Source organism: Lithobates pipiens, unplaced genomic scaffold (genome assembly GCF_037356315.1).
Source record: "Lithobates pipiens isolate NorthernLeopardFrog02 unplaced genomic scaffold, aLitPip1_a1.2 Scaffold_25, whole genome shotgun sequence".
Classification (NCBI taxonomy): domain Eukaryota; kingdom Metazoa; phylum Chordata; class Amphibia; order Anura; family Ranidae; genus Lithobates; species Lithobates pipiens.
The window spans coordinates 215,241,294-215,265,674 of record NW_027507787.1 but is presented as its reverse complement, the minus strand read 5'-3'; the positions used below and the strand labels follow the sequence as shown (position 1 = coordinate 215,265,674).

Genomic DNA, 24,381 nt, shown 5'->3' with positions numbered 1-24,381 from the left:
ACCCTGATGGGTTTACTTCCTCTTTCATTCCCTGCAAAGGCAAAGCATAATGGACTACTTTGCATCGCATAGTAGTCCATTATGTGTCACTTACCTGACACAGGAGCCAGCGATGTCACCGCTGTCCCCTATAGTCCGGCGCATCCATCTTCTCAGTGGGTCTCGCTGCTCCGCCGCTGTCATTCAGCAAAGCCACGTTGATGTCACTCCCGCGCATGCACACGGGAGTCGCCACGCGCAGCATATTCGCCGTTGACGGTGCCGCGCTCAGTGCGCCTGCGCGCGCCGTAGACAGCGGTGCCTGTCTTTTGGCAAATATCTCCTAAACCGTGTAGGTTTAGGAGATATTTCTTGGACCTACAGGTAAACCTTAATCTAGGCTTACCTGTAGGTCAAAGTGTGTTGTAAGGGTTTACAACCACTTTAAAAGGCATTCTTAGAGAATTTGTGCCTGCTGTATACACTACCCACATATACCATAGTCCTTGTACCCACAAAAAAGTAATTACTGTGCCACAACTGACAGAATCGTAGACACAAATAAACCTCAGGACAAAGGAACATTTTCTTTTTTTTTAAATATGGAACTCTTCATGAATTTGCATGTCATCCTTGCGCAGGGGCCATGCTAATCTTCTCTGTATAGCTCCAATTTTAGTATATGTCCTCCTGAAACGAGGACAAGATTTTTTTTTTTAATTAAATGTTTCTATTACATATGTTTTTATGCATCCGTTGAGACAACGAACACCTTAGTAAGTTCTATGTACAGCATCATTTATAGAGTCCAGCATTCAGGAGTAAGTAACAAACAAAACAACATATAGAGTGCAGCAGTCAGGATGAGCACTACAATCACATCAGAGTCCTCCCTTATATCAAAATGCTCACCATTCCCCTGTAAATCAGAATCCCCCTTACATCCATGCCCTCAGAGTCCCAACTTACACGAGAGCCTCCTTACATCCTCAAAGAATGCCCTCTTACATCAGTGCTGCCAGAATGGCCCTTTTCTGCATTCAGAGTTCCCACTTATATCAGTACCTTCAGAGTGCCCGTTACATCCTCCAGAGTCCCCCCTTACATCAGTGCTTCCAGAGTGCCCCTTTTCTACATTCAGAGTGCCCGCTTATATAAGTGCCTCCAGAGTGTCCCCTTACATGCTCCATAGTCCACTCTTAATGCCTCCACAGGGCCCCTTACATAAATTCCCCCAGAGTGCCCCCTTACATCAGTGCCTCCAGAGTTCCCCCTTTTCTGCATTCAGAGTGCAAACTTATATCAGTGCCTCCAGAGTGCCCCCTTAGATCCTCCATAGTGCACCCATAGTGCCTTCACAGGGCCCCCTTACATCAGTGCCTCTAGAGTGCTCCTTTAGTGCATCCAGAGTGCTATTTTATATCCTTCAGACTGTTCCCTAACATCCTCTAGAGTGTAAGGGGGAACTCTGGAGGTACTAAGATAGAACTTCCAGAAAACCCCCTTATGTCCCCCTCCAGAGTGACCCCTTAGTGCCTCCAAAGTGCCCCCTTACATATTCCACAGTGCATGTGCAGTTTCTGAGCCAGCCGATTTGTGGACTGCCGTGTCCTCGGCTTCTATTTGTGCAGCAGGGTGTGTGAATATCAGCCACTCCCGCTGCTCGATTCGAGGCCGAGCCCGGCAGTTCTCTAATCAGCTGGCTTCGGAGAAAAGGGCCTTTTTTTTTACAAATCATCCGTAAATGAACGGCACAGCTTGCAACACTGATTCTGTGACACATTCACTATGCCCTATGAGAAGGCACTGCAATGTCACACATTTCACAGAGCCTGCCTTCCAAACTACAGTGGCGCAGAGAGGAGATGTTTCAGGAGGCGGAGTCAGTACAGAAATCACAGCTTGCAGACAGCAAAGTTTATTTTGGATTGTCAAAAATAACTATTGTTTGCTTTGCTACTAAAATGCTGATGTTAAAAAATGAAAGTGTATGATTTGACCATATTTGACTGCTTAAGGACCGCCCCACATACATATACTGGGTGGCCGCCAGGACCCACCGCTCGTTCACAGGAGAGGCAGAACGGCGGTCTGCCTATGTAAACCATCGCTCTGCCAGAGAGGAAAATAGAGATCTTGTGTTTCTGCTAAGCAGAAACGCGGATCCCTGCTAAGCAGAAACGCGGATCCCTGTTAAGCAGAAACGCGGATCCCTGCTAAGCAGAAACGCGGATCCCTGCTAAGCAGAAACGCGGATCCCTGTTAAGCAATGGGGGTTATTTACGAAAAAGGCAAATCCACTTTGCACTGCAAGTGCACTTGAAAATGCATTGAAAGTGCACTTGGAAGTGCAGTCGCTCTAAATCTAAGGGGTAGATCTGAAATGAGGGGAAGCTCTGCTGATTTTATCATCCAATCACGTGCAAGCTAAAATTCTGTTTTTAATTTTCATTGCACGTCCCCCTCAGATCTACAGCGACTTTACTTCCAAGTGCACTTGCAGTGCAAAGTGGATATTCCTTTAGTAAATAACCCCCAATATATTATTATTTTCGTTTTTTTTTTTTTTTACCAAAAATATGTAGCAGAATACATATTGGCCTAAATTGATGAGTAAATTTTTTTTTTACATTTTATTATTGGATATATTTTATAGCAGAAAAGTAAAAAATATTGTTTTTTTTTTTTTTTTTTTTTCAAAATTGTCAGTCTATTTTTGTTTCTAGTGCAAAAAATAAAAACAGGTGATCAAATACCACTAAAAGAAATCTCTATTTGTGGGAAAAAAAGGACATCAATTTAATTTGGGTACAGCGTCGCACGACTGCGCAATTGTCAGCTAAAACACTGCAGTGCCGTTTCGCAAAATAATGTCCTGGTCAGGAAGGGGGTAAAACCTTCCAGAGCTGAAATGGTTAAATGACATTAATGCTAACTACATAAATGTAGAAAGTGTCATAAGACTGCATATTTGGTGTTATAGAATTTTTTTTTTAAAACGCAGTAGAAGGAAGGAATGCAGATGATTATACCATGTGTAGTTCCCATTGTTATCAATGTACGTGAGTGTTGATAATGTCTAGGTACACTGAAAATATACATTTATTTTAGAGCCTTTAATATGAATTTATACAAATGTAGCTTTGAACATCTCACACGTAGGAGGAATATAAATTCCTAATCCAGCTGCTTTCCCATTGACATTCATGCCCTCGGGATTTCAAATGCAATCACATGCTCCACATACACTATTCAATTATTGTTGAAAGCTATATAAAAAAACTCCACTGATAAGCTTTTCCCATTTGTTATATGTGGGGACTAAAACAGTACCTGTTGTAATTGCCGAATAACACCTACATTACAGCATGCACTGTACAGTACATTATATTTATTTTTGCAATTTTGTTCTGTTTGTAAAATTTCTAGTTTACAGTAGAATTACCTTTTACCTTCCCCTCCCTTCACATTCGCGTCCCACTGGTGACGTTCTGGCCACCTGGTCACACCTGGTTGTGTGTGCATATTGGCTATCATATTTAATATAATTTTTCACAATAGTTACTTAATTTCCTTAATTAGAGTCTGTTGAATACAATCCCCCGTGTCCGCCGCCGGGGGAATTGATGGGCCCTCTGGTCTGCGAGTTTTGCCTTGATGGGGGTGAGCTGATCTCCTTATCTTTACACTGTTTGTAATGTAATCCTTTGACATAATTATATATGTATATTCTCTTGCTCTGTCATGTTTTATTAAATGTATTTCTGCTTTATAGATCATCCTCCTGATGAAGCGTTTTTCTGCGAAACTAGTTGAGGGAATTGTGTATACTCCTCTTCATTCTAAACTCTTCGGGGAACCCGCCAGTAGTTTGTTAATTGTGGTGTACACTATATATTATTTAAAAATTTTTTTGTTTATGTAACTGTACTTTGCCTCTATTAAACTTTATACATTTTTTTTAATTAGTATCTATTTTTTGATTACTGGAATAGTCCAACCAATAAAAAATGTCTTTGGGTGTGGCTGCACAGGGTCAGTATGAGCAATTGTTTGGCACCTACATACCAACCAACCTCTTTGCTTTTACTGTAATGACTATGGCTAAAAAATTGTTTTATCTACATCTCACAAATTGATGTACCTGTATGTCCCAGAGATTCAGTGGTTCTACCAGGGCCATAGTTGCAGCCGCAGTCATGACCCTTGTATTTATTTATTTTTTTAAGAGCTGGCAATGGCTTGTTACCTTCGTACATCGGCTTTTCCTCTATCGCATCTGACATCTGAGTAGAGGAGAGCTGATTGGCTGCTCTCCTGACAGGGGGGGGGGGGGGGGGGGTCTGTGCTGATTGAGAAAGCCCACCCAGGACCATCAGGGATGCCACCATGACCACCAGGGATGCGCCCACCAATGGTGACCAGCAGGTATGCCACTTAGGACCACCAGGGATGCACCCACCAATGGTGACCAGCAAGTATGCCACCCAGGACCACCGGGGATGCCCACCAATGGTGACCAGCAGGTATGCCACCAAGGACCACCAGGGATGCGCCACCAATGGTGACCAGCAGGTATGCCACCCAGGACCACCAGGGATACGCCCACCAATGATGACCACCAGGGATACCAATCTGTGCCCATAAATGATGCCAATTAGTGTCCATCAGTAAAGCCTGCCAGTGCCTTATCAGTAATGCCTATCAGGGGGGAGAAAAGAGGGAGGAGTGCGGCAGATAAACAAGGTTTTTATTTTTATTTTTTTTACAAAGTAAAATATGTTGTTGTTTTTTTCAAAATTGTTGGCCTTTTTTGTTTATAGTGCAAAAAATTAAAACCGCAGAGGTGATCAAATACACCAAAAGAAAGCTTGTGGGGGGAAAAATGCCATCAGTTTTGTTTGGGTACAATGTCGCACAACCGCGCAATTGTCATTTAAAGCGACACAATGCCGTATCGCAAAAAATGGCCCAGTCAGGAAGGGGGTAAATCCTTCCAGGGCTTAAGTGGTTAAAAAGAGAAAAAAGAAAACTTAAAAAAAAGGGAGGGGGAGAGAAAAGAGGGAGGAGTGCAAAGGCTGCGTATTCTTTTAGCCCTGATGAAGGGGGAGTGGTGTTGCCACCAACAATTAAAAGGATCTGAAGCCGCGTACACACGATGGGACTTTTCAACAGGAAATGTTCGATGTCAGGCTGTTGGAGGTAAATCCGACCGTGTGTATGCTCCATCGGACAATTGTTGTCGGACTTTCCATGGATAAATGTTGGATAGCATGTTTTCAAATTTTCTGCGGACAAATGTGTGTTGTCGGATTTTCCGAGCATGTGTACACAAGTCTGTCGGACAAAAGTCCAAAGTACAAACAGAAGTGGTCGGTCTTGTAAACTTGCATTCGTAATGGAGAATGGAGAATTAACATTCGTGACGTGGCAAATTATGAAATCTCCAAGGCCAATAATAAATAACACGTTATCTCCTTCGATTCCGCAACATGGCTGGTTAACGAACGGACAAAATGAAAAGCACAAAATGAAAAGTGCAAACTGAAAAGCGCCAAATGAAAAACGCGAAAAGAAAAGCATGAATCAACACTCACCAAACATCTACTAACACAAAATTATCAGAAGGAGCCCAAAGGGTGGCGCTAAAGAGCTGAAAAACCATGTAGCACGTTTGGTACATCACTACGTTCGTAATTGTTGGCCAACATTTGTGTGAGACACATTTGGGCCAACGCCCTTTGGACAAATATCTACGGTTTTGTTGGCCAACAATCCGATTGTGTGTAGGAGGCTTTGGACTTTTTCTTATATCGGTCTGGCACTTCTTGCTGTAGTTCTATGGTTTGCACAATAAAAAAAATAAAAAAAATGACAGGACTTCTAACCCTCTTTCCTAAATCGAAAATAAGTGCTGCTTTAGATCCCCCGTAAGCCAAAGAGAACAACAGAGCTGGCAACCTAGAGCCAAGGACAGATCAGGAACATAATCACCGTTCATGCTAAACAAGAAATAAAAGCAATTACAGGACACAAAATGTACCCGGTCACGTCTGTATTTTATGTGTGCAAAATTGGCATCTGTTTATGTCCTTCCAGGAAGGACTCATTAGGGCTTTTGAATCTGCTGTCACTTCTTAGAAGTGGCAAACCATTTGTGTCATTGGTTGTACGGCTCGCAAACAAGCTTAAAAATTTATAAACAGTCCAGTTTCTGCCAGTTTGGTCTGCTCAAGTTTGATGAATATACCACAACAATCCAGAATAGCCTGTGGCCATGCTTCAACATCCTCTGCTTTCCACGTTATAAATTATATATAGAGATTTGATCCAGTACGTTTTGTTTGCTTCGAGTTTTGCGGGAAATTTTTCATACTCTTAAAATTGGACATGGCATTAAAATTCATATTTAACATCGACAGAACACATGTCAGCATTGCCAAATCACTTTATTATATTGGCTACTAAAATACATCATGTAATAAGTAAAAAAAAAAAAAAACTGCCCCTAAAGCCTCATACACACGATCGGACTTTGTACAAAGGGCTTTGGCCGTAAGTTTGTATTGCATACACACGATTGGACTTTTTAGTCAACAAACACGAACGTAGTGATGTTTTAACGTACTGACGACACTTAAAAAGAGGACATTTAATTACTCCAGCGCCACCTTTGGTCAACTTCTGTATTATTGTCTGATCTTTTGCATTGTTGGCCGTAAGTTTGTATTGCATACACACGATCTGACTTTTTAGGCAACAAACACGAACGTAGGGACGTTTCAACATACTGACGACACTTCAAAAGAGGAGGTTCAATTACTCCAGTGCCACCTTTGGTCAACTTCTGTCTCTGTCTGATCTTTTGCATTGGCTCTGAGCATGCGTGTTTGTACTTTGTAAAAAAGTCTGATGGTTTTGTGTACACACGATTGGACTTTGCTCCATCAAACTTATGTTGTCAAAAAGTTTGTCTGTTTGCACAACCAACAAAAGTCTGATGAAAACCTAAAAAGTTTGTCCGATGGAGCGTACACACAGGTCGGATGTTGCCTCAAAACAGCTAATTTGCATGTTTGTTGTCAAAAAGTCCGATCATGTGTACGGGCCTTTACAATTCTCATGCCGCGTACACACGATCAGACTATCCGGCGGACTTAATCTGGCGGACAAACCACCGGTCTTTGCAGCTGAGGTCTGCCGGACTTTCCAAACGAGCGGACCTGCCCACACATGACTGTACTTTTCCGATGGGCTAGGCTCGTCGGACAACCGCAGGACTTTTGAAATGAATGGACTTGCCCACACACGGAGAAAAGTCCATTAATTTTGAACGTGTCTCCAGGTAGATGGGACTAGCAAAGGAAGGGAATGTCGCTGCCTCCATCGCCGAGATTGAAACCTCGCTAGCCACGTCGCGTGGTATGGTTTTAAAGGGGAACCCCTACGCCGAAGAAACGACGTGGGGCTCCCCACAAAGTCCATAGCAGACCCCTATCCGAGCACGCAGCCCGGCCGGTCAGGAAAGGGGGTGGGCACGAGTGAGCGCCCCCCCTCCTGAGCTGTACCAGGCCGCGTGCCCTCAACATGGGGCCCCCCACCCCAAAGCACCTTGTCCCCATGTTGATGAGGACAAGGGCCTCTTCCCAACAACCCTGGCCGTTGGTTGTCGGGGTCTGCAGGCAGGGGGCTTATTGGAATCCGGGAGCCCCCTTTAATAAGGGGGCCCCCAGATACCAGCCCCCCACCCTATGTGAATCAGTATGGGGTATGATGTACCCCTACCCATTCACCTGGTGAAAAATGTGTAAATAAAAAAACAAAACACAAGTTTTTAAAATAATTTATTAGACAGCTCCGGTGGTCTTCTTCTGTCTTGGGGGGTCTTCTCGCCCGACTCCTCCGCTATCTTCTGCTAGCTCTTTTACTAGCGGAGGAGCCCGGCTTTCTTCTTGGTCATCGCCACCACCGTCCGGGGGTCTTCTTCTGACTTCGGGTTCTTGTCCCGCTCTTCGGGGGTCTTGTCCCGCTCTTCGGTTCTTCTTGCCGGGACTCCACTATCTTCTTATAGCTCTTTTACTAGCTTTGGCCCGGTCTTCTGTCGCCGCCGCCTTCTTCTCTTCTTCTCGCGGAGGAGTCCGGCAAGAAGACCCCATCAAGATGGAAGAAGAGCAAACCCCCCAAGATGGAAGAAGACCGGAGCTGTCTAATAAATTATTTTAAAAACTTGTGTTGTTTTTTTATTTACACTTTTTTCACCAGGTGAATGGGTAGGGGTACAATGTACCCTCATACTCATTATTAAAGGGGCTCCCGGATTCCAATAAGCCCCCCGCCCGCAGACCCCGACAACCAATGGCCAGGGTTGTTGGGAAGAGGCCCTTGTCCTCATCAACATGGGGACAAGGTGCTTTGTGGTGGGGGGTGCAGGGCCCTTTCTTCCCCAAAGCACCCCCCATGTTGAGGGCACATGGCCTGGTACGGCTCAGGAGGGGGGGGGGGCGCTCGCTCGTCCCCACCCCCTTTCCTGACCGGCGGGGCTGTGTGCTCGGATAAGGGTCTGCTATGGACTTTGGGGGGACCCCCACACCGTTATTTCAGTGTAGGGGTTCCCCTTTAAATCCATACCAGGTGACGGGGCCAGCGACGTGTCAATCTTGCCGAAGGAGGCGGCGAAATTCACTTCCTTCGCTATTTCCGGCTACATGGAGCCATGTTCAAAATGAACTGACTCTTCTCCGCTGTGGACAAGTCCGTTCATTTTAAAAGTCCGGCAGACTAGCACACAGACTGCCGAGTCCGGCGGACAATTTTGAGTCAAAACTTCTTTCTAAGTCCGCCGGACTTTTGGAAAGAAAAAGTCCGGCGGAGCCCACACACGGGCGGATTGTCCGGCGGACTCTGGTCCGCCGGACCAAGTCCGCCGGATAGTCCGATCATGTGTGCACGGCATCAGCCAAGGCAGACCGGATCATGTGATCTCTATAACCAATCATAACTGCAGAGTATCTATACCTGACAGCATTTACATGAAGGATAGAAGAAGCTGCCCCCCCCCCCCCCCCCCACATACAGTGCCTTGAAAAAGTATACATACCCCTTGAAATTTTCTACATTTTATAATGTTATAACCAAAAACGTAAATATGTTTTATTGGGATTTTATGTGGTAGACCAACACAAAGTGGCACATAATTGTGCATACCTCCCAACGTTTTGAGTTGGAACGAGGGAAACCTACTAGTAAACAGATGTAGGCATGGAGCACGCCCCTTTCCACACCCCCTTAAAGGAGACTTAACTGGAAAAAAAAATTAAATCCACAAGGGTTTTTTTTTTTACCACTACTATTCCTTTATATTGGCTTTTAATTTAAATGTTTAAAAAAAAAAAAAAAAAAAAATTAACAAATGCAGCAATTTAGAATTTGGATGAAAGGTTTAGCACTGGGAAACACTTTTTGAAAGGCTTTACTATTTGCCGCCCCCTCCAAAAATAATTACCACCGGCCGACACTGCCTTTATGTAAGAGTGGCAAAAAGAAAGCCATTGTTCAAAGAAAGCCATAAGAAGTCCCGTTTGCAGTTTTCGAGAAGCCATGTGGGGGACACAGCAAACATGTGGAAGAAGGTGCTCTGGTCAGATGAGACCAACGTTTAACTTTCTGGCCTAAAAGAAAAATGTAATTTGTGAGGGAAAACTAACATTGCACATCACCCTGAGCACACCACCCCCACCGTGAAACATGGTGGTGGCAGCATCATGTTGTGGGGATGTTTTTCTTCAGCAGAGACAGGGAAGCTGGTCAGAGTTGATGGGAAGATGGATGGAGTCAAATACAGGACAATCTTAGAAGAAAACCTGTAATGCCGTGTACACATGACCAGACTTTTCGACGGACTAGGTCCAACGTTCTTCCCGACGGACTTTCAGCAGAGTTCCAACGGACTTACTGAATGAACGGACTTGGCCACACACAATCACACCAAAGTCCGATGGATTCGAACGTGATGACGTATGACCGGACTAGAATAAGGAATAAGGAAGTTCAAAGCCAGTAGCCAATAGCTGCCCTAGCTTCGGTTTTCGTCGGTCGGACTAGCATACAGACACACAGATTTGAGTCCCTCAGAAAAATTTGAAAAATTTTCTATTTCTAAAATCTGTCAGATTTTTGGACAGCAAAGGTCCGATAGAGCCCACACACGATCAAATTGTTTGACGGATTCACTCCGTCTGACCTTTGCTGTCGAAAAGTCTGCTTGTGTGTACACGGCATTAGAGTCTGCAAAAGACTTCAGACTGGGGCAGAGGTTCACCTTCTAGCAGGACAACAACCCTAAATATACAGCCAGAGCTACAACGGAATGGTAGAGCATATTCATGTGTTAGAAAGGCCCAGTCAAAGTCCAGACCTAAATCCAATTGAAAATCTGTGGTGTGACTTGAAAATTGCTGTTCACAGATGCTCTCCATCCAATCTGACAGAACTTGAGCTATTTTGCACAGAAGAATGGACAAAAATATCACTCTCTAGATGTGCAAAGTTGGTAGAGACACCCCCAAAACAGACTTGCAGCTGTAATTGCAGAGAATGGCAGTTCTACAAAGTATTGAATACAAATGCACACCACATTTTTCACATATTTATTTGTAAAAAAAAAAAGAAAACTGTTTATCATTTTCCTTCCACTTCCACAATTATGTGCCACTTTGTATTGGTCTATCACATGAAATCCCAATAAAATACATTTAGGTTTTTGGTTGTAACATGAAAAAATTTGGAAAATGTCAAGGAGTATGAATACTTTTTCCAGGCACTGTATAAGCACTGGAGATGGCCCAGTAAGTTTCAGAGTGTTTGGAAACTTTTGTCTAGCTCTTTAGATACTTGGTGTGATGGTCATTGTAAATCTCAAGTATGTGATAACACAGTCATCACAGAGATATAAGAAGGGAACTAAATGGAGGACACACATTTCAAGATTTCCAAAGAAGCGTTTTGCTCAGTGCTTGATTAAAGAACTGATTAAAGTTTTGACATCTGTGCTTCTATACTTGTTGTGCACAGATTTTCAATCATTAAAAGTAATACATTTAAATGAATAAAAACTGCTCATAAACAAACCTCTACAAATCCAAATGTAACCACTTAAGGATCGGGCTTCTTTTTTAGATACGTTGTTTACAAGTTAAAAACAAGAAAATTACTTAGAACCCCCAAACATTATACATTTTTTTCTAACACCCTAGAGAATAAAATGGCGGTCATTGCAATACTTTCTGTCACTCCGTATTTGTGCAGCGGTTTTACAAGCACCCTTTTAAAAAAAAAAAAAATACACTTTTTTGACTTAAAAAATAAGACAACAGTAAAGTTAGCCCAATTTTTTTTATATTGTGAAAGATAAAAGTAAATTGATACCCAACATGTGACGCTTAAAAATTGTGCCTGCTCGTGGAATGGCGACAAACTTTTACCAATAAAAATCTCCATGGGCGACATTTAAAAAATTCTACAGGTTGCATGTTTAGCATTACAGAGGAGGTCTAGGGCTAGAATTATTGCTCTCGCTCTCTATCCATCATGGAGATACCTCACATGTGTGGTTTAAACACTGTTTTCATATGCGAGCGCTACTCACGTATGTGTTCGCTTCTGCATGCGAGCTCGGCAGGCCGGGGTGCATTTAAAAATTTTTTTTTTCTTATTTATTTTACCTTTTATTTTTTATTTTTTTGTTTCAATTTTTTTTATTGAAATTTTTATCAGAAGAACATACAAATGACGAGCAACATCAGTTACAGAGTTACATAAGAACATGTAATTACAGAGGTGTTGTTACAGGTGGATACAAGGATACAATCATATTCTAGATACTGGAGGTAGGGTGTGTTAGTCCACCCTTTCTGTGTCATCGTTATTTTTTATTTTTACAGTTTAAAAAATAAAATTGTGTAACTTTTATTCCTATTACAAGGAATGTAAACATCCCTTGTAATAGAAAAAAAAAGCATGACAGGACCTCTTAAATATGAGATCTGGGGTCAAAAAGACCTCAGATCTCATATTTACACTAAAATGCAATAAAAAATAAATAAATAAAAAGGTTTGTCATTTAAAAAAATGTGGAAAAAAAAATGGCCCTTTAAGAGCTATGGGCGGAAGTGACGTTTTGACGTTGCTTCCGCCTTGCAGTGTCATGGAGATGGATTGGGGGCCATCATCCCCTCACTCGTCTCCATGCACAGCCACGGGAAAAATCAGATTGCCTCCGCCGCTGCTGACGGCTCCAGTAAGCGGAGGAGGGCACCGGATTGTGACTGATAAAAGTGATCTTGCGGCGAATCCGCCACAAAGACTACTTTTAACTTGTACCGGCCGAACACGGCCATACTGGCATTATGGTAGCTAGCTGCTGCCACACTAAGGATATCCTTCTTTAAAGTGAGGACATCCATCGGCATGCGGCGGTCCGAAAGTGGTTAAGTGTAAAAAACCCAAAAGCATACATGTAATATATTGCAGGCTATTCATTCTTTAGATACAGTGGCTGCATTTGTTTTCTTTTTCAAGATTTTTTTCAATTCTATTTTCACCTGGTGATTTTGTCACTAACATGCTTCATGCTTTAGGTTGGCTACACCCATTGTATGTATAAGGAGCAGCCCAACTACCCTTGAACAGCAGTAATGCCAACTTGTGGAGAGGGTAGTGTAAAGCTGGCCATAGATGGATAGAATTTGGAAATAAAATTATTAGGAAAAGTCTTAAAGTGTTACTAAACCCAGGAGCCTACATTCACTATTAGTGATGGACGAACTTCCGACGGGACGTTTCGCGAACGCGAAACGCGAACGGGCACAAACGTTCGCGAAAACGACCGTTCGCCGCGGGCTCCATTGACTTCAATGGGAGGCGAATTTCGCAAACCTTTAGGTCGAATTTGCGGCCACGGGGTAATTATTAGGGGGTAGCACGTAGTCCCACCACCTGGACAATAGCATAATACATGTATGAGGTGAATTTGGGATCGATAACTACAAGCATTTTTTTTTTATTTGGGAAATTGTTCTGACAATTCAGGACTATGGAGCTAATGAAGGCAATGGAGGAGAGGGAAGGTCAGGGACCAGGGTAGGCAAACAAGAGGGTGCAGGAGATACAGAGCACTGACAGCAGCACCGTAATACAGAGCACTGACATCAGCACCGTGACATACAGCGCTGACAGCAGCTCCGTGACATACAGCGCTGACAGCAGCTCCGTGACATACAGCGCTGACAGCAGCTCCGTGACATACAGCGCTGACAGCAGCTCCGTGACATACAGCGCTGACAGCAGCTCCGTGACATACAGCGCTGACAGCAGCACCGTGACATACAGCGCTGACAGCAGCTCCGTGACATACAGCGCTGACAGCAGCTCCGTGACATACAGCGCTGACAGCAGCTCCGTGACATACAGCGCTGACAGCAGCTCCGTGACATACAGCGCTGACAGCAGCTCCGTGACATACAGCGCTGACAGCAGCACCGTGACATACAGCGCTGACAGCAGCTCCGTGACATACAGCGCTGACAGCAGCTCCGTGACATACAGCGCTGACAGCAGCTCCGTGACATACAGCGCTGACAGCAGCTCCGTGACATACAGCGCTGACAGCAGCTCCGTGACATACAGCGCTGACAGCAGCTCCGTGACATACAGCGCTGACAGCAGCTCCGTGACATACAGCGCTGACAGCAGCTCCGTGACATACAGCGCTGACAGCAGCTCCGTGACATACAGCGCTGACAGCAGCTCCGTGACATACAGCGCTGACAGCAGCACCGTAAGCAGCCCCAGGAGGAAGTCAGCACAGCACAGGGATGGTGTGATCCCCTCATAATAAGAACCCCCAGGAGGAAGTCAGCACAGCACAGGGATGGTGGGAGCCCCTCATAATAAGAACACCCAGGAGGAAGTCAGCACAGCACAGGGATGGTGGGAACCCCTCATAATAAGCAGCCCCAGTAGAAATATGACACCGCTCAACCTCTTCAAAGAGGAGGGTAGGGGCATATAGTACGGTGTGCTTTTTTGGGTCAGGGAAGTGAGCCAAATGAATTAAGAAGGTCTGTGTGCTTGATTCCAAAAATTGTTTATAGACATATACATGGTCTACTGATCACATGTGTTGAATTCCTCCGAGATCCATGCCTCATTCATTTTTAGAAATGTGAGGTAGTTAACACTGTGGTGAGCTAGGCGAGTACGCTTATCGGTCACAATCCCCCCTGCTGCGCTGAACGTCCTTTCGGACAGGACACTGGATGAGGGGCAAGCCAACAGTTCGATTGCAAATTGGGCAAGCTCTGGCCAGAGGTCAAGCCTGCCCACCCAGTAGTCTAGGGGTTCATCACTCCTCAGAGCGTCCACATCGGCCGTTAACCCAATGTAGTCGGACACCTGACGGTCTAGGCGTTCCCTGATGCTGGATCCGGATGACACCTGTCGATGGGTCGGCTGAAAGAATGACCTCATATCCGAAGTCACCAACACATCTTCAAACCGGCCTCTTCTTGCAGGCGCTGTTGGATTGGTACCCGCAAATCCTTCTCTGGGAGTGGGAATTGCTCCTCTGCCAGCGCACGCAAAAGCAGAATGCAGCATTTCTCGAAGCAAGGCCTGGAAGTGCTGCATTCTGACAGCCCTCTGCGACGGCGGTAACATTTCCGCCATTTTGTGTTTGTACCGGGGGTCTAAGTACGTTGCCACCCAGTACTGGTCCTTGACCCTCATGCTTTTTATACGGGGGTCCCTATTAAAACACTGGAGCATGAAGGCCCCCATTTGCACTAAAGTGGAAGCGGTGTGGTGGCCTGGCTCCTGCTCATCATCCAGGATAATGTCGTCCTCTTCATTCTCCTCTCCCCATCCTCGCACAACAGGGATCCCAGAAAGGTTTAAAGCATGCTCTTCTTGCTCCTGCTCATCCGCCCCGGCACCATCCTCCTCTGACTCCTCATCAGACTCCTGTTGTTGACTTGTCTCAGATAGAGTAGCCCCCCCTGGGAATTCATCCAGCATTGCGACTTCCTCATCTTCCCGCTCCTGCTCCTCCACAGCCTGATCAATGACACGACGCAATGCACGCTCCAGAAAGAAGGCATAAGGTACCATGTCACTGATGGCGCCATGGCTGCGACTGACCAGTTTGGTGATCTCCTCAAATGGCCGCAGAAGTCTGCATGTGTCGCGCATGAGCAGCCACTGGCGCGGTGAAAAAAAACCCAGCTCCCCAGAACCGTTTCTTTCGCAGAGTTCATACAGGTAGACGTTAACTGCACGTTTCTGCTGGAGCAGCCTATCAAGCATATAGAAGGTTGAGTTCCATCGCGTCGGGCAATCGCAAATAAGACGTCTGACCGGCAGATGGTGTCGCCGCTGAATGTCAGCAAGGCGAGCCATGGCCGTGTAAGATCTTCTGAAATGGGCCGAGATTTTCCTTGCCTGCCGCAAGATGTCCTGGACCCCAGGGTATTTGACAAGGAATCGCTGCACGACCAAGTTTAAGACGTGTGCCATGCACGGCACGTGCGTGATTTTGCCCTGTTTCAATGCGCTAAGCAGATTGGCACCGTTGTCACACACCACTTTACCAACTGTCAAATTGAGCGGTGTTAGCCACTCATCTGCCTGTGAACGCAAAGCTGAAAGGAGTGCCGGGCCAGTGTGGCTCTTTGCTTCCAGGCACAACAGACGCAGCACGGCATGGCAACGTCTCACCTGGCATGTGGAATAGGTTCTGGGGAGCTTGGGCGGTGCAGTGGAAGAGACGCTAGCAGCGGAAAAGGAGGAGGCAGCTGAGGAGGAGAGGGAGGAGGATGGAGTAGGAGGAGGAGAAGAAGAGTCAGGCCTGCATGCAATCCGTGGCGGTAAAACCAAATCTACACGGGTGCCACGGGTTACATGCTTGACGGCCGTCAGAAGGTTCACCCAGTGGGCAGTAAAACTGATATACCTTCCCTGCCCGTGTTTGCTAGACCACGTGTCTGTGGTCAGATGTATCTTGGCACCGACACTGTGTGCCAGAGATACATTCACTTGCCGCTGAACATGGCCATATAGCTCTGGGATGCCCTTCTCTGAGAAATACTTCCTTCCTGGGACCTTCCATTGTGGTGTTCCAATGGCCACAAATTTGCGAAAGGCCTCCGAGTCCACCAGTTTATATGGCAGTAGTTGGCGGGCTATGAGTTCTGACAAGCCAGCCGCCAACCGTTGGGCAAGAGGGTTATCCGGCGTCATCATTTTTTTACGCTCAAACATTAGGCCCACGGAAGCCTGCCTTTTTGCAGAAAAATGTGAGCTTGGCGTGATGGAAGGTGGAGTGGAGGACAATTGTGAGGAGAGAGGAGAAGGAGAAGTAGAAGACGAGGCTGGACGGTGAGAGCCTGCAGTGTGGCTTTGTGTGTTCCGTTGCTCCCACTGGGCTCGGTGATGGCTGCTCATGTGCCTTCTTAAGGCGGTCGTCCCTAGGTGAGTATTGGGCTTACCGCGACTAACGCGTTGACTGCAAAGATTGCAGATGGCAACGCTATTGTCAGCAGCGGACACGTTAAAAAAAGCCCACACTGCGGAGCCATGTGCCGGTGTCCTGGGAGCGCCAGATGTGACCGTACATGGTCGATGACTCGCTCCTGATACATTTGCAGTCTGCTTTGTCCCTGCTGTGCAATGTAAGTCATTGCTGCTTCTCCTCCCTATCTGCTGGTCCATATCTCCCTCTGAACTCCCCTCCTCTTCCTCTCTTGTGGGCACCCACGTGACATCACTAGACACGTCATCATCAACGTCACCTTCCCCACCGCTATAAGTAGAGTAGGCAGCAACACCGGGGACCAACCTCCTCCTTGGGCTGATCTGGGTACTGGCGTCAGACTGCTGAGTAGCGCTTGTTGCTACCTCCTCTTCCTGATCCAATACCAAGAGTGGCTGCGCATCAGAAATGTCCTCTTGATATGGATCGGAAAATAATTCCAGTGACTCAAGCGGAAGGTATGTGGTGGTGGTGGTGGTGGTCGTGTTGTTGGTGGTAGTGTCTTTGGGGGTGCACATAGCAGAGAGTGAAGAAGAGGGTGCAGATCGAGAGGATGAGGAGGGTGCAGAAGAGTAAGGCTGAGCGAGCCACTCAACCAAGTCTGGTGCATCCTTTAAAGTAATTGAACGCACCTTCTGCAACTTCCCACTTTGGCTCAAGCCTGTTGCTCCTGCCCTACCCCTACCACCCCTGCGGAAGGGCCTGCCTCTTCCTCTGCATGTCATTTTTTAAATGACCCTGTGACAAAACTCTTAGTCCCTATACCGCTGAAGGACTGCTGCAGTATAGGTGAGCGGTCAGCAGTGGTGCACGTCAACCCTATCTATTGTGGACCTATAGCGGTCCTTACAGAACAGCAGACTGTACCGCACTCAAGCCTATGTACCGTAGCACCCTATACCAAGTTACCAGTCCTTATAAGAACTTTTGTGGACCAAGCAGGTTGTGTATTAGTGTTTAGCAGACTGTACGTCAGTCCCTATACCGCTGAAGGACTGCTGCAGTATAGGGCAGCGGTCAGCAGTGGTGCACGTCAACCCTATCTATTGTGGACCTATAGCGGTCCTTACAGAACAGCAGACTGTACCGCACTCAAGCCTATGTACCGTAGCACCCTATACCAAGTTACCAGTCCTTATAAGAACTTTTGTGGACCAAGCAGGTTGTGTATTAGTGTTTAGCAGACTGTACGTCAGTCCCTATACCGCTGAAGGACTGCTGCAGTATAGGGCAGCGGTCAGCAGTGGTGCACGTCAACCCTATCTATTGTGGACCGATAGCGGTCCTTACAGAACAGCAGACTGTACCGCACTCAAGCCTATGTACCGTAGCACCCTATACCAAGTTACCAGTCCTTATAAGAACTTTTGTGGAACAAGCAGGTTGTGTGTTAGTGATTAGCAGACTGTACGTCAGTCCCTATACCAATGAAGGACTGCTGCAGTATAGGGCAGCGGTCAGCAGTAGTGCACGGCAACCCTATGTATTGTGGACCGATAGCGGTCCTTACAGAACAGCAGACTGTAACGCACTCAGGCCTATGTACCGTAGCACCCTATACCAAGTTACCAGTCCTTATAAGAACTTTTGTGGACCAAGCAGGTTGTGTGTTAGTGATTAGCAGACTGTACGTCAGTCCCTATACCAATGAAGGACTGCTGCAGTATAGGGCAGCGGTCAGCAGTAGTGCACGGCAACCCTATGTATTGTGGACCGATAGCGGTCCTTACAGAACAGCAGACTGTACTGCACTCAGGCCTATGTACCGTAGCACCCTATACCAAGTTACCAGTCCTTATAAAAACTTTTGTGGACCAAGCAGGTTGTGTGTTAGTGTTTAGCAGACTGTGCGTCAGTCCCTATACCGCTGAAGGACTGCTGCAGTATAGGGCAGCGGTCAGCAGTAGTGCACGGCAACCCTATGTATTGTGGACCGATAGCGGTCCTTACAGAACAGCAGACTGTAACGCACTCAGGCCTATGTACCGTAGCACCCTATACCAAGTTACCAGTCCTTATAAGAACTTTTGTGGACCAAGCAGGTTGTGTGTTAGTGATTAGCAGACTGTACGTCAGTCCCTATACCAATGAAGGACTGCTGCAGTATAGGGCAGCGGTCAGCAGTAGTGCACGGCAACCCTATGTATTGTGGACCGATAGCGGTCCTTACAGAACAGCAGACTGTAACGCACTCAGGCCTATGTACCGTAGCACCCTATACCAAGTTACCAGTCCTTATAAGAACTTTTGTGGACCAAGCAGGTTGTGTGTTAGTGATTAGCAGACTGTACGTCAGTCCCTATACCAATGAAGGACTGCTGCAGTATAGGGCAGCGGTCAGCAGTAGTGCACGGCAACCCTATGTATTGTGGACCGATAGCGGTCCTTACAGAACAGCAGACTGTAACGCACTCAGGCCTATGTACCGTAGCACCCTATACCAAGTTACCAGTCCTTATAAGAACTTTTGTGGACCAAGCAGGTTGTGTGTTAGTGATTAGCAGACTGTACGTCAGTCCCTATACCAATGAAGGACTGCTGCAGTATAGGGCAGCGGTCAGCAGTAGTGCACGGCAACCCTATGTATTGTGGACCGATAGCGGTCCTTACAGAACAGCAGACTGTACTGCACTCAGGCCTATGTACCGTAGCACCCTATACCAAGTTACCAGTCCTTATAAAAACTTTTGTGGACCAAGCAGGTTGTGTGTTAGTGTTTAGCAGACTGTGCGTCAGTCCCTATACCGCTGAAGGACTGCTGCAGTATAGGGCAGCGGTCAGCAGTAGTGCACGGCAACCCTATGTATTGTGGACCGATAGCGGTCCTTACAGAACAGCAGACTGTAACGCACTCAGGCCTATGTACCGTAGCACCCTATACCAAGTTACCAGTCCTTATAAGAACTTTTGTGGACCAAGCAGGTTGTGTGTTAGTGATTAGCAGACTGTACGTCAGTCCCTATACCAATGAAGGACTGCTGCAGTATAGGGCAGCGGTCAGCAGTAGTGCACGGCAACCCTATGTATTGTGGACCGATAGCGGTCCTTACAGAACAGCAGACTGTAACGCACTCAGGCCTATGTACCGTAGCACCCTATACCAAGTTACCAGTCCTTATAAGAACTTTTGTGGACCAAGCAGGTTGTGTGTTAGTGATTAGCAGACTGTACGTCAGTCCCTATACCAATGAAGGACTGCTGCAGTATAGGGCAGCGGTCAGCAGTAGTGCACGGCAACCCTATGTATTGTGGACCGATAGCGGTCCTTACAGAACAGCAGACTGTACTGCACTCAGGCCTATGTACCGTAGCACCCTATACCAAGTTACCAGTCCTTATAAAAACTTTTGTGGACCAAGCAGGTTGTGTGTTAGTGTTTAGCAGACTGTGCGTCAGTCCCTATACCGCTGAAGGACTGCTGCAGTATAGGGCAGCGGTCAGCAGTAGTGCACGGCAACCCTATGTATTGTGGACCGATAGCGGTCCTTACAGAACAGCAGACTGTAACGCACTCAGGCCTATGTACCGTAGCACCCTATACCAAGTTACCAGTCCTTATAAGAACTTTTGTGGACCAAGCAGGTTGTGTATTAGTGTTTAGCAGACTGTGCGTCAGTCCCTATACCGCTGAAGGACTGCTGCAGTATAGGGCAGCGGTCAGCAGTAGTGCACGGCAACCCTATGTATTGTGGACCGATAGCGGTCCTTACAGAACAGCAGACTGTACCGCACCCAAGCCTATGTACCGTAGCACCCTAGACAGACCAAGTTACCAGTCCTGATAAAGAGCTTTGTGGAACAAGTGAGTTGTGAATGATTAGCAGACTGCAGCAGAAGGGCAGCAGTCAAGTATAATATTCTTTCTATATTTGGAAGAAAGAATATTATACGTGTACAAGCCTATTACCGTACCACTGATACCAGTCCTGAAAAGAACCTTTGTGGAACTAATAGTAACAGCAAGTCTTTAAAATTATCCTCACTGCCTGACACACTGCTTCCTGCCTGTCCCTATACAAATTGGCAAAAAAGAGTAGGCTGGAACGATTAGCTGGAACAGCTCTTTTGTGGACCTGATAGTAACAGCTAATGATGATGATGATGATGATGATGAAGAAAGACTAATCTGGCTGAGCTGTCCCTAAAATAGCAGCATACAGCGCTCTGTCCCTTTATCTAAACTGACAAAAGAAACTCAGGCTGCTGACCTAACACCTATACCAGTCCTGAAAAGAACTTTTGTGTACCAAATAGCTAGCGTTTTCTCTGTCCCTACTCCACACAGGATCCTTTCCCTACAGTGACAGAAGAAAGAATGTAAAATGGCCACCGGATCGGGTGTATTTATAGGTTAGGGGGAATGTCCAAGTGTCCATGAGCTGTCATGTCTCAATTGGTTGTCCTGTAACACATGATAAACGTGTCACGAAAGGTTAAAGTTCTTGTATACATTAAACACGTAAGTCCGCCGGGGCGAACGACGGAAAAAGGCGTTCGAACCCGCGGACGGCGAAAGTCGGAAATTCGCCGCGAAACGACCGCCGGGCGAACCGTTCGGCCATCACTATTCACTATGTCTCCCACAGTACACAGAATGTGGCAATGCAATCGTTTTAGTAAATATAAACTGCTAAATACCCTTTCTCATCAGCAGTATATAGCAGTCGTGTGGCTTCTATCAGTGTCTGGCCAAGCATTGGTTAAAGCTTGTAGTAGGATTTTTCCTTCTCCTCTGATTGTCCTATGAGGCTGCATAACCCCCTGAACCTCTGTCTGGACAGTGCTGATCACATGCACCATTAGACATGTGCAATTCTTTTAGTTCCAAATTAGTTTTTAAAGAATTTTGACAAATTTGTTTATTCCGAATTTCCGAATTTTTCAATTTCTGAAATTTCTGAATTTCCAAATTTCAAAATTTGCAAAATTACGAATTTCTGAAATTTCCGAATTTCCAAATTTAGAATTTTCGGATTTCCGAAATTCCGATTTTCGAATTTCGGATTTCCGAATTTCTGAATTTCGGATTTTCGGATTCCCGAATTTTAGAATTTCCCAATTTTGGATTTCCGAATTTACGAATTTCGGATATCCGAATTTCGGATTTTCGGAATTCCGAATTTTTGGAAATTTGAAAATCAGAAAAAAAGAAAGAAAATCTGTTTAATTCTAAATAATAACTAACTATTAAATTATAGGTATTGGAATTCCCTTTCAAATTTGTCTGTTATTGAATGTAACGAGTACGAATTTATCCGAAGTTACGAATTATCTGAAATAACGAATGCCACATCTAACCAAATGGATTGTAACGATCTAATAATAATAATACAACCTTTTTATTATTATTAATTATTTATTATTAATTTGTTCCGTTCCATTTGTTTAGATGCGGCATTTGTTATTTCAGATAATTCGTAACTTCGGATAAATTCGCACTCGGAAATTTAATAGTTAGTTATTATTTAAACTGATTTTCTTTCTTTTTTTCAGATTTTCTAATTTTTTAGACTTTCAAATCTTTGAATTCCCGAATACCGAAAATCCCTAAATTCGGAGTTTAGAAAATCCGAAATTCAGAAATTTGGAAAATCAAAAATTCAGAAATTCGTAAATCCGAAAATTCCAAATTCGGAAATTCGGAAATCCGAAATTCGGAAATTTGGAAATCCAAAAATTCAAAATTCAGAAAATCGAAAATTTGAAATCCGAAAAATCTAAATGTGAAAATTCCCCAAATTTCCAAATTCCGGATTTTCGAATTTCCGAATTTTTTATTTTCCGAATCTCCGAAAAAATCTAACAAACTAATGAAACGAAAATGAACTAATTTTTTTGTCAGTGCACATGTCTATGCACCAACTTACCCCCAAAAAATTAAGAAAAACAAGGCCCAATTTTTCTGCCCCTGTTTAACAGGGGCGTTTAATTACAATTTTTGATGCAATGCTTTGCAGCAGGGCTAATTCCTGCAATAAAACTAGAGTATATGGAAGAGGTTGCAGTGTGGTGGCACCAGCACCAGTGCCTAAGGCCCAATTTTTCTGCCCCTGTTTAACAGGGGCTTTTAAGTACAATTTTTGATGCAATGCTTTGCAGCAGGGCTAATTCCTGCAATAAAACTAGAGTATATGGCAGAGGTTGCAGTGTGGTGGCACCAGCACCAGTGCCTAAGGCCCAATTTTTCTGCCCCTGTTTAACAGGGACATGTAATTACAATTCTTGATATAATATTTCACAGGAGGGCCCCTTCCTGTGCCCACCCAGAGTAACGGTGAGGACTTATAGTGTTGTGGCACCAACACCACAACCACCAAAGGTCAATTTTTCTACCACTGTTCAACAATGGCATGTAATTACAATTCTTGATATAATCGTTCACAGCAGGGCGCTCCAGTGCCCACCAAGAGTCACTTTGAGGGCTTACAATGTTGTGGCAAAACCAACACCTTGTTCTGCCATTTCTGCACAGCATATAGGGCAGGCCCCTACTTTCAAACATCCAATTTACAAACATCTCCTACTTGCAAACGGAAGGAGACAACAGCAAGTGAGATGAAAAAAGATGGACGACAAAACAAATTATACAGGGGTGATAACCCTTCCCTATGTTTTCCAAAAAGCTTAAAAATAGTTTTTTTGACTGGAGCTACACTTTAAAAATGTACCAGTTGAAAATTACAAACAGATTCAACCTAACACAACAAACCTACAAGACTTCAATGGGGTTCTAAAGTTTGTTCGAATTTGGGGTCCGTTCGAAAGTTCTGGTGCGAACCGAACCGGGGGGTGTTCAGCTCATCCCTAATCAGCGCTGTCACTATTTGAAAGACAATTGCGCGGTCATGCTAGACTGTACCCAAACTAAATTTTTATCATTTTGTTCCCACAAATAGAGCTTTCTTTTGGTGGTATTTGATCACCTCTGTGGTTTTTATTTTTTGCTAAACGAATAAAAAAAGACAGAAAATTCTGAAAAAATAAGGTTTTTCTTGGTTTTTGTTATACAATTTTGTAAATAAGTACGTTTTCTCCTTCACTGATGGGCACTGGAAAGGCAGCACCGATGAGGCAGCACCGATGAGGTGGCACTGATGGGCACTGATAGGCGCCACTGATAGGCACTGATAGGCAGCACTGATAGGTGACATTGATATGCACCACTGATTGGCATTGATAAACGGCACTGATGGGCACTCATAGGTGGCACTGGTGGGCACTGATGGGCCCTGATAGGCGACACTGATGGGCAATGAAAGACTGCATTGATGGGTACTTATGGGTGATACTGATAGATGGCACTGCTGGGCACTGATAGGCAACACTGATGGGCACTGAAAGGCAGCATTTATGGGCATTGATGGGCACTGATGGCTGGCACTGATAGATTTAACTGATAGGCATCACTGCTGGCACTGGCAGGCATTTTTCTTTGGCACTGATTGTCAGCTGCCTGGGCACATATTGTAATTTCCCTGGTGGTCTAGGGTGGCATCCCTGGTGGTCCTGGCAGAATTCTGGCAGTCCTAGGCGAGCATCCGAGGGGGTACTGAGCTGATAACCAATCAGAACAGACTCCTCCTGTCAGGAGAGCAGCCGATCAGCTCTCCTCTACTCGCGTCTCTCAGACACGAGTGAGAAAAAGCGATCAACGACTCTTCCTGGTTACATCGTGATCAGCCATGATTGGACATGGCTGATCACGTCTGACAGAGACTCTTTACCTAGATCAGAGTTGAGGTGTATCAGACTGACACGTCACAACAACAATCGTTGCGATGACCACCCCCGGGGACGCGCAGTGGCTCCATATCCTG

General features: G+C 45.4%; 1 non-coding gene across 1 annotated transcript; it reads right to left on the bottom strand.

The window, feature by feature from the left end:
• Nucleotides 1-575: 575 nt before the first annotated feature.
• Nucleotides 576-682, bottom strand: LOC143932530 (U6 spliceosomal RNA). Its single transcript, XR_013262954.1, has one exon. It is a non-coding gene; the product is annotated as a U6 spliceosomal RNA (small nuclear RNA).
• Between the last annotated feature and the right edge of the window lie 23,699 nt (nucleotides 683-24,381).